The sequence below is a fragment of the Ursus arctos genome, unplaced genomic scaffold, assembly GCF_023065955.2.
Source record: "Ursus arctos isolate Adak ecotype North America unplaced genomic scaffold, UrsArc2.0 scaffold_15, whole genome shotgun sequence".
Classification (NCBI taxonomy): Eukaryota; Metazoa; Chordata; class Mammalia; order Carnivora; family Ursidae; genus Ursus; species Ursus arctos.
This window is the reverse complement of record NW_026622819.1, coordinates 29186416-29198930: the sequence shown is the minus strand read 5'-3', so window position 1 is coordinate 29198930 and position 12515 is coordinate 29186416. Positions and strand designations below refer to the sequence as shown.

At 45.6% G+C, this 12515-nt stretch overlaps 1 protein-coding gene across 1 annotated transcript in view; it reads right to left on the bottom strand.

Annotated features, from left to right (window-relative positions):
• EGFLAM (EGF like, fibronectin type III and laminin G domains) overlaps nucleotides 1-11978 on the bottom strand; it is a 250445-nt gene extending 238467 nt beyond the window's left edge. The window contains exon 1 of the mRNA XM_044387045.3: nucleotides 11802-11978. The gene's annotated coding sequence lies outside the window, so the exon portion shown is untranslated. The remainder of the gene's footprint in view (nucleotides 1-11801) is intronic.
• Between the last annotated feature and the right edge of the window lie 537 nt (nucleotides 11979-12515).

Here is a 12515-nt window from a genome sequence, read left to right as displayed (position 1 = left end):
TGAAGAAATGTGTATTCCTGGTATTTTTCACAGTTGCAAAATGCTAACATTTGTTTAAAGACATGTCACAAGTGAAGCCAAAAGAAACATGCCCAAGGTTGAATTTGGGATTTCTCTCCCTGCAGCTTTGGAGCAGAGTGTTCACCAAAGAAGGGTCAGCAATGAAGAGGCAAAAAGCCTATTGTGTGAATTTTTGTTTAACTCTTCTTATGGAAAACTAATTTTTTCCACCAGGGATTTAAACAGATCAGGACACAAGAGGCGCTGGGCATACAGGATAAATTGACCTCAGTTTGCAAATCTGTCTAGCCTCTGATTTGTGTCAGTTATTGCTGCTGTCACTTCCATTGCTATCCCAGCTACAGTTAGGTGGGCTGGTTTGCAAAGCATAATGCTAATGTAGACTGGCATGTCCACTGTGGATACATTCTCATTGGAGAAGACTAAATGCTCATTGATAGAGCCCAAAGTAAAAAACAGAAGTTGCAGCTTTGACACTGAGACACAATTCATAGGACATTCAAGAGGCAGAGAGGAGAGGGTTTTATTTTTCATAGCCCCCAAGTCCCTCAAAAAATATGTGTACACACACACACACAATTCAGAAAAGCATAGCTAGCTCATGCAGCCCTCATTCTGCTGAGTTCAGTTTATCCTATTTCTACTTCTCAGTAGCAAGAAAAGCCAAAAGTCAGGGGAATGAAGAACAATAACAACAAAAAGCAAGAAAAATTCTATCAGGCCTAAAATTCATAAAAGAATGAGCAAATATGTTTACCAGAAAAATCACAAAGCAAACCAATATGCCATCAATATGTTAGTCAATTAATACAAAATTATTGAGCACAAGTTATTCTGCACCTTCTGGATTGGAAGGCTCCTGTGGGTTCCCGAGGGCTGGTGAGAACAGGCCTTTAGGAACAGCCCACACTTGGATGGCTGTTTCGATTTTCAATCAGCATCTTACACACAGCCAACAAAGGAAATATAGGGACATATAGCTAAACAGAGAATAAACAGAAGACCATGCAAGCCTTGGGCAAAGAGAATCTTTGAAATATATGAACCTTGACGAATCGATCCATCTGCAACTATTTGTCTAGGACTCAGGATAGAGAGTCCATGTCTATGTCCTATCAATAGTAGAATAGTATCTCTCCCTCTGTGCTTCAGTTTGCTCAGCTGTAAACTGGGGATAATAGTACCTACCCTGAAGGACTGTGGAGAGTGTGAAATGAAGTAACACATTTGAAGAATGTAGAACAGTTTCTGGTGTGGTGATCAGGCAGTCAATATTAAGGAAGAAGACGAATCATAAGCACATAGAAACTGAACAACAATAAAGACATCAGTACAAGAGATGTCACACACAGGGCATTATTAATTGCCAAACAAGTGCTTCTCACCCCTGAATGTCAAACCTGAGGGCACAGAGCTACGAGACAGCCAAAAGGAGTTCGGTTTCTCTCACTGGCCAAGCACCTGCCTTTTGCACGTGTCTGAGAAGCTGCGAACTGGGTCCCTCTAGAGACACCATGAATTGGGATGGGCTTTTGGGGAAAAAAACCCAGAGCTACCCCTTAGCATGGAGGTGGTGCAGTAGAGTGCTGGATAGCATAGCTTTGGTGCCAGACCGCCCAAGTTCAAAGCCCAGCACTGGCATTTACTACTCATAGGCTCCTGGGAAAGTTATTAAATTTGAGTCTCAGTTTCCTTGTATGTAAATGAAGAATGATAATATCATCTATTTCATAGGTTGGTATGAAGATTAAATGAAAGCATTCACATTATGCTTGTAATTAAATACTTGGCACATACAAATAACATTTCTCATCTAAATTGAATGCTAAACCAGCTGCTTCATCAAGATCTCCAAGGAAAGAAATTCCATAACCTGCCCCAATGTTCAAAACTTCCTCCTGTGAGGAAATCCTCCCTTTATAAAGTTTATATAATTGGAGAGGGCCATTAGAGATTTTTATAAACCAACTCATTCTACAGATGAGGAAATTGAAGCCTGAGAAGTTTAAGCAACTTGCCTAAAGTCATCCAGATGGTTAGTGGCAGTGCTGGGCCTGCTCCCAGTTCTCCTGACACCCGGATCCATACTCTTCCTACAAAGGCTACATTTATTGCTTCCATCTGTAGGCCCTCTCCTCCTGTGATTCCAGACTCAAGGCAGAGCATTCCAAGCCCTCCAGGGTCTGGATGTCATCTGCCTGGTGGGGCACCCAGCACATAACATCCCTTCTCCCCACATGGGCTTTGGGAAAATTGTGAAATAAAACAAGGGCGCAAACATAGCTGGAACACCACCTTTATTAGTGATAAAGGCTAAACTGGAGAATATAGCTTAGTATGAGAGCCAGTAGGCCTGTCAACTGACCTCCCACCCCCCATTAGGCAGACTCCCACACACAGCTCCAGCCATGTGGACTGGAGCACGGAGGAGCAGATTTCCATGTGGTAGACAGTTCTGATCCCGAGAGGAAGACGGAGGACAGGGCTGAACAGAACGTGCTCAAGCATTCTTCTGCAATGTGCCCATCAGAGATGTCACTGCACCTCCTTAAGGGTGGACAGAAGTTGGGAGTGTGGGTAGGGAAAATCCCCTATTGTAGAAACCAAGAGTGGGAAAAGACTTCCTTTTCTAGTTCCAACTCTTTCCACTGTCCTTCCCTTGCTCCCTACTCTGGCCCTATAAACGATTTGTAAGCTTTTGGCCCCTACTCACTGCTCCTATTGTATAGAAGGTGATGTGTGAACTGAGTCTTGAAAGATGGGAGGGCACTGGACACTAGGGGACCCAGAGAACACAGGCAATCTGTTCGAAAGGAGTAATGTGCTTGACAAATTGCCTAAAATAACCAAGAGTGGGGACATTCTGAGCTTATGGGATCCTTTGGGGACCTGACTGCTGATCAGTGTCCGAATGTGGTTAGAATGGGATCTGAGACTTGCTTTTATTGTTGCCTACCACCCTGTAGCCAGGTTGTGTAGGAAGAAGACATGAAGATCCACCTGCCCCTAATTGTTGGAGGTGAGCGATACTTAGCGCTGGAGTCCATACATTGCTAACGGCCAAAGTGGCTTCAGGCCCTTTTGCAACAGTCCTTAACGATTCTTTCCATTCTTAAAAATCCCCTTCATTTTTTTCACCTTCTTGCTATCTTCCCCATCCCCAGTTCCGTCAAATCACACCCAGTAAAAGGAATGGGCACCAAGAATATTAACAATCGAACACTTACTCTATGCCCTTTATATGCATTGCTTCATTTAATCTACATTTACAATAATGCAGATATCATTATCCCATTTAGTAAAAGCTGAATCTCAGAGGGGTTAAGAAACCACCCCAACATCACCCAGCTAGTAAGTGATAAGGCTGAGGTTTCAAAAGCTTGGCATCAAGAACTCATGCTCTCTTCAGCAGACAACTTCACACGCTATTTTGAAAGGAGCTAATAACTGTCGGCACTTTATGCTCTTACACCAGATGGCTTCACCCCAGGTGTTTCAAAAAATTGAAAAACAATCATAATGACCTGTGATCACCTTTTGCTTCCAGGCCCATCCTTCTGCTGAGAACAGGGAGAACTCTTTTTCCCTGGGGCAGAGAAGTTAGCTTCTGCTCTCCAACTGCTCTCCAGCAAACCTTACCTATGGTTAGACCGTGCTGGACTGACAAGAGAGAAGACAGACATGGATCCATATGGTGTCAAGAACCACCTGAGGCCCATACGGATACGCTTCATTTGATTATTTTGAACCATTATCACCTCCAAAGCCAATGCATGGATGGCCCTCCTGTTTGCACAAACTCTTTCCTGCTGGCCTTTGTTGACTTCTTTGCTGTGTTGTCCCTTCTTCTTACCCAGAATTTGGCCTGATTTTCCCTGCATCAGGAGGCATTGTTTACCATAAGCCTGAAGACCTTGTGAATATCCCTGAAACTTACACAGGTTAGGCCTCAAAGAAATTTCTCTGGTGTCTTCCTGTTATTCTGTTATAGACACTTCTATAAAAGAACGTGTTATTAGAATCCTACTTGCTCAGTGTCCTCTGTCTCTGACTTACAGGGCACTCACTGTAATACTCTGCATTCCATTCTGGGCATCAGAGAGTGAGTTCAGAGGACAGTGATCCTGATAGGGAAAATTCAGGAGGTCAAGCATATGAGGCTAGTTCAAGGACTATAGGGGGAAAGTCAAGACAGAGAGTTAAGTTCCCAGTTTGAGGACCTTATTGTTCTGAAAATAGAGCTATGACAATTAAAATGTAAAAGGAGGACATTAAAAGGAAAGGCTATATTCTAAATTAAGAGACATTTCGTGCAATAGATATTTAAAACAGAATGGTAAAATAATCCATGGCTAGAAGCCAAATTCTGGAGTTCAGCTTCTGTGGAATAATAGGGAATTAAAATAGGTAAATTAAATTAAACTGTATTGGGTACATTGGTCACAGTGAAAGAGAGAATTTATAAATTGGAAGGCAGTTCTGAAGAATTCACTCAGAACAAAGCTTGGAAAGAGAAAGAGATAAATTGTGAAAGAGCTGGAAGAGACAAGGAGGTAGACTGGTTAAGTTCCAATATAGTGTCTATCATTTCAGTGAAAGAAAAAGAGTGGTTGGGGGAGAAGAAATATTTGAAGTAATGGCTAAGAATTTTGAAGAACTGAAGAAGGTCATGAATCCTCCAATTGAAAGCACATACTATATATAGGAAAGCATTTAAAAAAATTAAACAAAACAAAACCAGATACTTCATGGTGACGGTGAAGAACACCAAAGATAAGGAGAAAATCCTAAGCTGAGGGGGACAGTGACCTGTCTTCAGATATCTGAAAAGCGGTGTCTCGGAAGAAGAGTTATTTGGAATACCTCTGAGCCCCTCAGAGGGTGACCCAGAACCTAGGAATAAAAAATCACAGGGAAGTGGATTTTAAGTGACTTGAAGAAGGAACTTTCTAATAACAAGGACTTTCCAGAATGCATAGCTTGCCTTATAATAAGGAAGTGAGTTCTCTCACTAGAAATTTTTCTTCTTACATAAAGTCCCCCATTTTAAAGGGCACTGGAAGAAAAGTAGGCAGACACGGGAGGTACTGGATGGCTTGGGGCCCAGGGGGGTAGGACCAGAGCTATCTGAGTGGCTTACGCACTGCAAAATGGAGCCCGAAGGATGCAGGGAATGAGAGAGAAAAGAGCAGTGCCCAAAGGGGAAATGGGATTTTACCTCTGTAATGGTTCACTTGGGTCTATCGTCTTGTCATCCTCTTTCTTTCTTTTTTTTTTATATAATAATATTTTTTTATTATGTTATGTTAGTCACCATACAGTACATCCCTGGTTTTTGATGTAAAGTTCGAAGATTCATTAGTTGCGAACGATTCATATACCTTTCCTCAAATTCTACTCCACAACCCCCTCTAGAGTCAGGCAATTTTCCTTCATTGACCTGTTCCTTCTCCTACCTGGATCTTTTAGCAGAGCTATTTGCCATCTTCAGACTCACTGTCCCCATCACCGTTTCCAGAGATTAGACAGCCAACATAAAACTGACAAGCAATTTCCATTTATGAAGGTGTCACTGAAAGATTCTATTTCTGATCCCTTTTCCCTTTATTCCCCGATGTAGAAGACAGAGTGACTACTCCAAAATCATAACTCAGACAGTAGACTTTGGTTTTACAAGGCTCTATTATGTATACTAATCTCATTTAATTTTTACTAAAAAAAGGTAAAGCAGTCATTATCATTACCAGGAAATCAAGGATCAAGAAGCTTAGGTAAGGTGTCAAAAACCAACACTCAGCCACAAATCAAGTGCCAGGGTCTCCAAATCAAGAGATGGCTAATCACCCCAGATGGTTGAAGCCATCTGGTGTAAAAGCAAATCAAGAAGAGATGGCTCTAATTTTCCAAGCTGCTTCCAGGAGGAAGATTTTGTCTACTGGGCATTGCATCTTACCTGTCTGGCCTCCATATTACCGAGTGGGCTCTATATGTCCCTAACCCTCCCCAGCTGACACTCAAGAGATATTCCCATAGAGCCATGGTTATGGTAGTTGAGAGAATTAGTAACAGCACCTAGCATTAATCCCTGGGAAAGAGAAGGCATTCAGTAAATGTGTATTGCATTGAATGAGAATTATAGCTCAGACTTGTTATAGCGCTAAGTCAACCACCAGTGGGGTGTCCACGGAAACCAACCAATATTTTTCTACCCCCAATGCTCACTCTGGTCTAGCTACTCTGACCTTCTTGTTGTTCCTTGAACATAAAAGTTCACTCTTGAGTCTGGAACTTTCCTCCCCTACTCTCTCCCTCCTTCAGGTTGCTCTCAAATAAGGCCTTCCTGAGTTAGAATCCCAGACCCATCCTGGCACTCGTCATTCCCCTTCCCTAGTTTATTCCTTTCCATGGCATTTAGGATCATCCAACAGCGTATATTTTACTTATCTGTGTGGTTTATCTGCCTCCCCTGACCAGGGTACACACTCCTTGAGGACAAGGGTTTTTACACGTGCTCCCTGCAGGTTCCCCAGCATGTAGACTAGTGCCTGCCGTATAGGAGTGCTCAAGATGTATTTGCTGAATGAACGAACGAATTCATTTACAATATTGTTTCTGTGGACTTCCAGTTTCAAACAACAAATTTTCAAGCTGACTTTTGGAACATAAGCCAGTTCAAATTTATGGATCTTCTGGAAATTTTTTGTGTACTAATAATGAAATACAGAAATAATTTTTAATAAGCCCAGTTTCCCCTCAGGTCAAGTTGTGCACTGTCCAAACCTTGAGATAGGTATGAGGAAGAAGACTCATAGAGCCCCCTGGGTCAGCTTGTAGCTGTGTGGGGACGGAGCGGGTGCTTTGCTGAATGGGACCTGGGGTGAGAGGCCTAGAACTGGAAAAGAGAAAAAGACACCCAGAAGGAGAACACTAACCCAAGAGCCTGGAAACCGAGAGCTTACTTTGAGTCTTGGACTGTGGTGGGCAGTGTGGGCCAGACAGTCTCAGTCGTGATCCCAAGGAATCAACAAAGCAGGGAGGGGACAATTGAAGGGGAGGAACCCAAGGGGCACACAGGAGAATGGGGAGTGTATGTTATAGCAAGAGCGCCAAGGAGGAAGACAGCGGGGCTTCTGGGGTTTTCAGAGAAGGGTGATTGGAGGAGGTGGTCCTGCTCCTGACCTTGAAATGCAGGTGGGTCCACAGCCTCAGGAGAGAAGGGGCAAGGCAGGCTTGCTCCCACCTGGGCCAGGAGAACTGGTGCTGCAGAAACAGGGCTCAGGGCGCTATACACACAAAGCTCTGTGTTAGCATATCTAAAAATACCCACCCTCTATTTTTTTCTTTCCCTCTTGGTGCCTCTTCTTCCCACCCTCCTTCCTATTTTCTTCCTTCTCTGATTATCCCTTCTGGCAACCCTTGGACTCATTTGCTCATCCCACCAGGGAATCTCTTACCCAAGGGATGGGTCAAACTCTTGCTGGACTCCCTGCTGTTCAGGTACAGGTTGGCAGCAGCTCCAAAGGCTCCCCGCCCCCCTCAACTCAGTCCTTTCAAATGCCAATTAACAGGTGTCAGCAATGCTGGCCTGGACTAAGAGACCCATGTCTGCATAACAACCCAACTATTTTGGCTCTCCAGCCCGTGAGCATAAATATGGTGGTGTTTGAGCCCTTGGGGCCCGTGGAGTTTACAAGTATGCTGTCAAGATCTCCTCACTGGGCTAGCGCTTGAAGTGCTGCCAAAAAGCCAGGGGACTCCTGTGCTTTTATGTGCTCCCAAGCGCAGGCCGCCCTGGCTCCGGGAGGAGCCCTCTGGGGACCGCGTGTCGGTGTGAATCTCAAACAGCAAGCTGACATTCCGGTTGGGAGTGTGACAGTGCATGCTTGGGTGATGATGCCAGGGCGGCAGGTGACACGGGTCCGCTGCAGAGGGGGAGAGGAGCCGGAGTGGCTTCCAGTTACATGTCCTCAGAGCTCTGAAGGATGGCACCAGGGCCGGGGGAACAGTTACAAAACGAGGTTACAAAATCCGGATGTCCTGATCAAACGGAGACCACTGAGATGGGGCGTTGGGAGCACAGACTACACCGGTGTTCCCCCAAAGCATCTGACTTGGGCTAATCTAGGATTAAAACACTGCAAACCAGAGAAACAGACCACTGTCAACCAGGGAGAGCACATCCGCACCATCTCTCAAACAGAGAGACAAAGAGGAGGCATCCCTATGATGCACCCTAGAGCCTCCCTGAGGAATTCCTCTTTCGGGACCATCTTCCCCCACCCCCCCAACCCCACCAGGCCTCTTGCCCGCCACTGAGGTCCTCACTCAGGGTAAACATCTGAAAACAGAGCGGCTGCCAGGGAGGAGAAAAAAGAGGCGAGGGTGGAATGGGATGGGGTGGGGCATGGCGACAGGAAGAGCTCAAAAGATTCTCAGGTTGGGCGACTACCAAGGTTGGCTTGTCCCCAGGGCAGTTTGGCCCTGGCCCTGCGGGCGGGAGGGAGCCGGTGTAACACGCGCTTCTACCGCTGGGGGCAGCATGTCCTCCGCCTTTACCACCGCGCCTCAGGCTCTGCTCAGGGTTCAGATTTAACTTTGTGGGACCTTTAATAAACTGCGTTTCACTCCAACAGAACTGTTTCGGAGGGCTTGAACAAACTTTGCCACATCTGCTTTGTGGTCTGCACAGAAGGTGGGAAAAAGCCACAGTAGGAGGCCTGATCGAGGGGCTACTGAGATCTCCCCCTCAGGATCAGCCTGGTTACGCTTTTGTGATCACTGTTCTAGAATCTCCATGGAGGAAGGCTTTCCTCATTTCCCCAGCTCTTTTGCCACTCTTTGCAGAAGCCTAGCATATTATAGATTTTACATTCATGAGGACCAACGCCTGGAGAGAGGCAGATCAAGATCGTACAAGATCACATACTTTCCCTTGGTCCCTAATAATCTTTCTGCTACAGCATTCCTTGTTCTATCTTGTACACAACCCATTAACATATTGAGACAATAAAGTACGTTAAGTATGCATCGTTGGAAATATTTCCTCTTCTCTGAAGTAGACTATGAACTTTTTTGTGAGAGGGGGATGGCCTTTATTCCTTCACTCCCTGGTCCTAATTTAGCTTATTAACTTCTGTGCAACGCCTATTCAAGGTGCTCCTGCCCCTGACGATTTGAGGGGAAAAGAGAGAGCCTGCACAGCTCCGAACTGCTCTGAGAAATGTGCAGATGAGCCTAACAAGAATCCCAAAGACAACGTAGAGTCCTGCCCCTCAACTGTCAGGATTTCGAGCACTCATCTGCTTACAAGCAAAAGCCAGATGCCTGTAGAGGTGAAAGAGGAAGTTTTCAAAAGGATGAGGTCAGTTCTCCTGAAAAGAAATATTATTGGATGAAGACAGAAAACAAATAATTTCACCCAACATGAGAAAATAATTTATTTCTCTGCTACATGGTGGCCAGAGGCCACTGAGCCCTAAAATCTGAAGGCCATGGAGGTTTGAGAAGGTTGTCGATGCATTCATTTTTATTGTACAGTGGCCCCAACATGGCCCAACAGGAGTGTCAAAGCCTCAAATCTTTGCCCTTTTTGGGGAAGGCCACTCTGGGCAGACATTTCGCTGATCATAATCACTTTTATATGTAACTGGACCTTAATTCATTTGGTAGTTTGAGCTACGGAAGGGCGGCACAGATTAGAGAGCTATGTCTGTAACTGACGAAATCTGCGCCTGGCATGCATTTGTGGGGAAATTAAAAATAAAATGAGGCTCATCTGAAAAATGCCTGGACTGGAATTAGCCGTCTTCTGACCGGTCACGCATGGAACTTGTCGGAGATGACCAGGACAGAAAAGTGAGACCAGGGCACAGATCAGGCCGTGCTGCCCGCCAGGCTCCTGGGAACCTGTCATAATTTATAATGGATTATCTTAGGAAATAGATGAGGATGGCTTGTGTTCAGGAGCCAGGAAGGACTACTTCGGTTTAAAAGGAAAAAAAAAGTCTCAAAAACATGTCTCAGAAATGCATGACCCATTGTTATTTATTCCACAAGATAATTAATGCCTTGACTTGGTTTGAATTAACTCATCCAGTCCTGCGCTATGAACATGACATTTTTGAAGGGAGTCAATACAGCCAGGCCAGGTAAATGGCTTCTCTTTCTAGCACTGGTGTTGGGGCTCCTGCTTGCACTCTTTGCCATAAGGTAGCTCTCCTTATGGAGTTTTCACAGTTTAAACTTTGAGTTTCAAAACCTGGGGCTTACCTACACACACACACACACACACACACACACAGGGTATATTCCCTCTGTGACTTCTCTTTCCCTCCATGCTGCCCTTGAGGCCCACTTCATGTAATGTCATCAAATGTAATTGCTCTGGACCAACTACATTTGGTTGCATAGAGAGGAGAAAGGGCAGGAGCCAGAAGCATTTGCTGACTTTTCTCTGGGCAGAGTGATAGGGCATGACCTAAATTCTGTTCACCCTCACAAAGACCCTTAAGGTACTATCACTCTGCTGATTTTATTGATGAGGCCACAGAGACATGGAGAGATTACATGACTGCCAAGGTCTACCACCCAGTAAGTGGCCCAGCTGGGCTTTGAACCCAGAATGCAGCGTACCAGCCTGGACCTGTACTCCAAGTCAAGTCAAGGGGAAGTCAGAATCCTGCTGTAACTGGGCAGAATCTGCAACGTCAGAAGAATTTCGATGCAGCAGCCAGCTCCACCACAATCCTTAGCTCACCTAACCTAGCCTTCAAATCCAGGCTTCTTTTTCTGAAACAATTATGAAAAAAATGCGCTTTAAACTTGGAAAGGTAATATCAATTAAATAACTCACTTTCCATTGTCAGCCCAGTTTTTCTGCCTCAGTAGAAAGTCTAATGGGATGTTTCATAAGGATGACAGAGAGACGCTGAACGGGAGGCCGTGCACATAGCTCCCTGGAAAGCTTGGCCATTACCGGCTAGCTTTGTTCTTTAATAGCAGCCATCTTTTTTTTTTTTTTTTTTTTTTTAAGATTTTATTTGTTTATTCGACAGAGATAGAGACAGCCAGCGAGCCAGAGAGGGAACACAAGCAGGGGGAGTGGGAGAGGAAGAAGCAGGTTCCCAGCAGAGGAGCCTGATGTGGGGCTTGATCTCATAACGCCGGGATCACGCCCTGAGCCGAAGGCAGACGCTTAACCGCTGTGCCACCCAGGCGCCCCTAATAGCAGCCATCTTTTGAGTGCACTGGAATAAAGGTGCAAACTCGGGAGCACAGTAGCATTTCAGCCACACTGCGCGGGACACGGCCGCTAGCTCTTTCTTCAGAGGAACTGCATTTCGGCCTCTGTAGAAAGAAAGACCAAGAGGTGCTTTTGTCCAAAATGTATCCAAACAGGCCCCAGAGCCTCAGATTTCAGGGGAGGCTTCAGGGTGGGAAGGAGGGACTGACAAGAAGCCTAGGCGCAAAGTATAGTCACAGCTTTCCTGCATGACCCAACTATGTCTCACAGCAATGGAAAGAGTGTGTGTGTGTGTGTGTGTGTGTGTGTGTGTGTGTGCGTGTCTGAGTGAGAGAGAGAGAGAGGCACTCACTGGGCAAAGTTCCACGTGCTCCTCCACAATACCCCGTGTCGTCTACGGAGGAAAGGAAACAGGAGGTCATTCGCTGCTGAGAGAGTTCAGAAATGTGTCCCTGCTTAACTTTCCTCCTGCCTCACAGATGCATGAATTCTGCTACTGGGTGAAAAGAAAAAGGAACAACACTGAACAGGCACCTACCCTGTGCCACGCACCGCGCAGGCTCCTTCTCCAATCTTCTTAATCCTCATAAATATCTCCTCTGAGATATTACTCTCTTTTTAGAGATGAAGAAATTGAAACTAAGGCAGGTTAGGTTACTTGCCAAATGTTACATAACCAGCAGGCAGCCCAAGATTCAAGTCCATGTGTGTCGGACTCCCAGGTTGAACTCTGCCACCTGTTAAAATAGGACGGTCTCTGGGAAAGGTGGCACACGGGACGCTGTCAGTCATGTACACCGTAGTCTAATGAATTGATCCTACCCCTTCCTGAGAGAAAGTTTTGCTTAAAAAGCCTAAAGGTCCTAGATTCCACGAAGGGGAAGAAAGTACATGAGAGAGAATGGTGATGACGAAGACGCAGATCTGTCACTTCCCAGTTTTGCACAGCCCTAAATTTCCTGGCAGCCTTAACAAGCAAGTGAAAGGGGGAAGGGAAGATGTGACATACAAGGTCTTTCTCAGACTCTCATTTCTGGAAACACAGTGCAGAATGGAAATGCTGCTAAGGTTCCAAGAGCAGCGATGTCGAGCAGGGAGACAGGGGCTTAGTGGTAATTGCACATAGCACAACTCCAGGTACAAAAGCTGCCGACCCTAGCCAGGCCACAGCATGGCCCAGGGGCTGCAGGGACTCCAGGGCTCTGGGAATGATTCCTCCTGGTCCCTCTCCTCAAAGCAGCCTGCTCAGCAC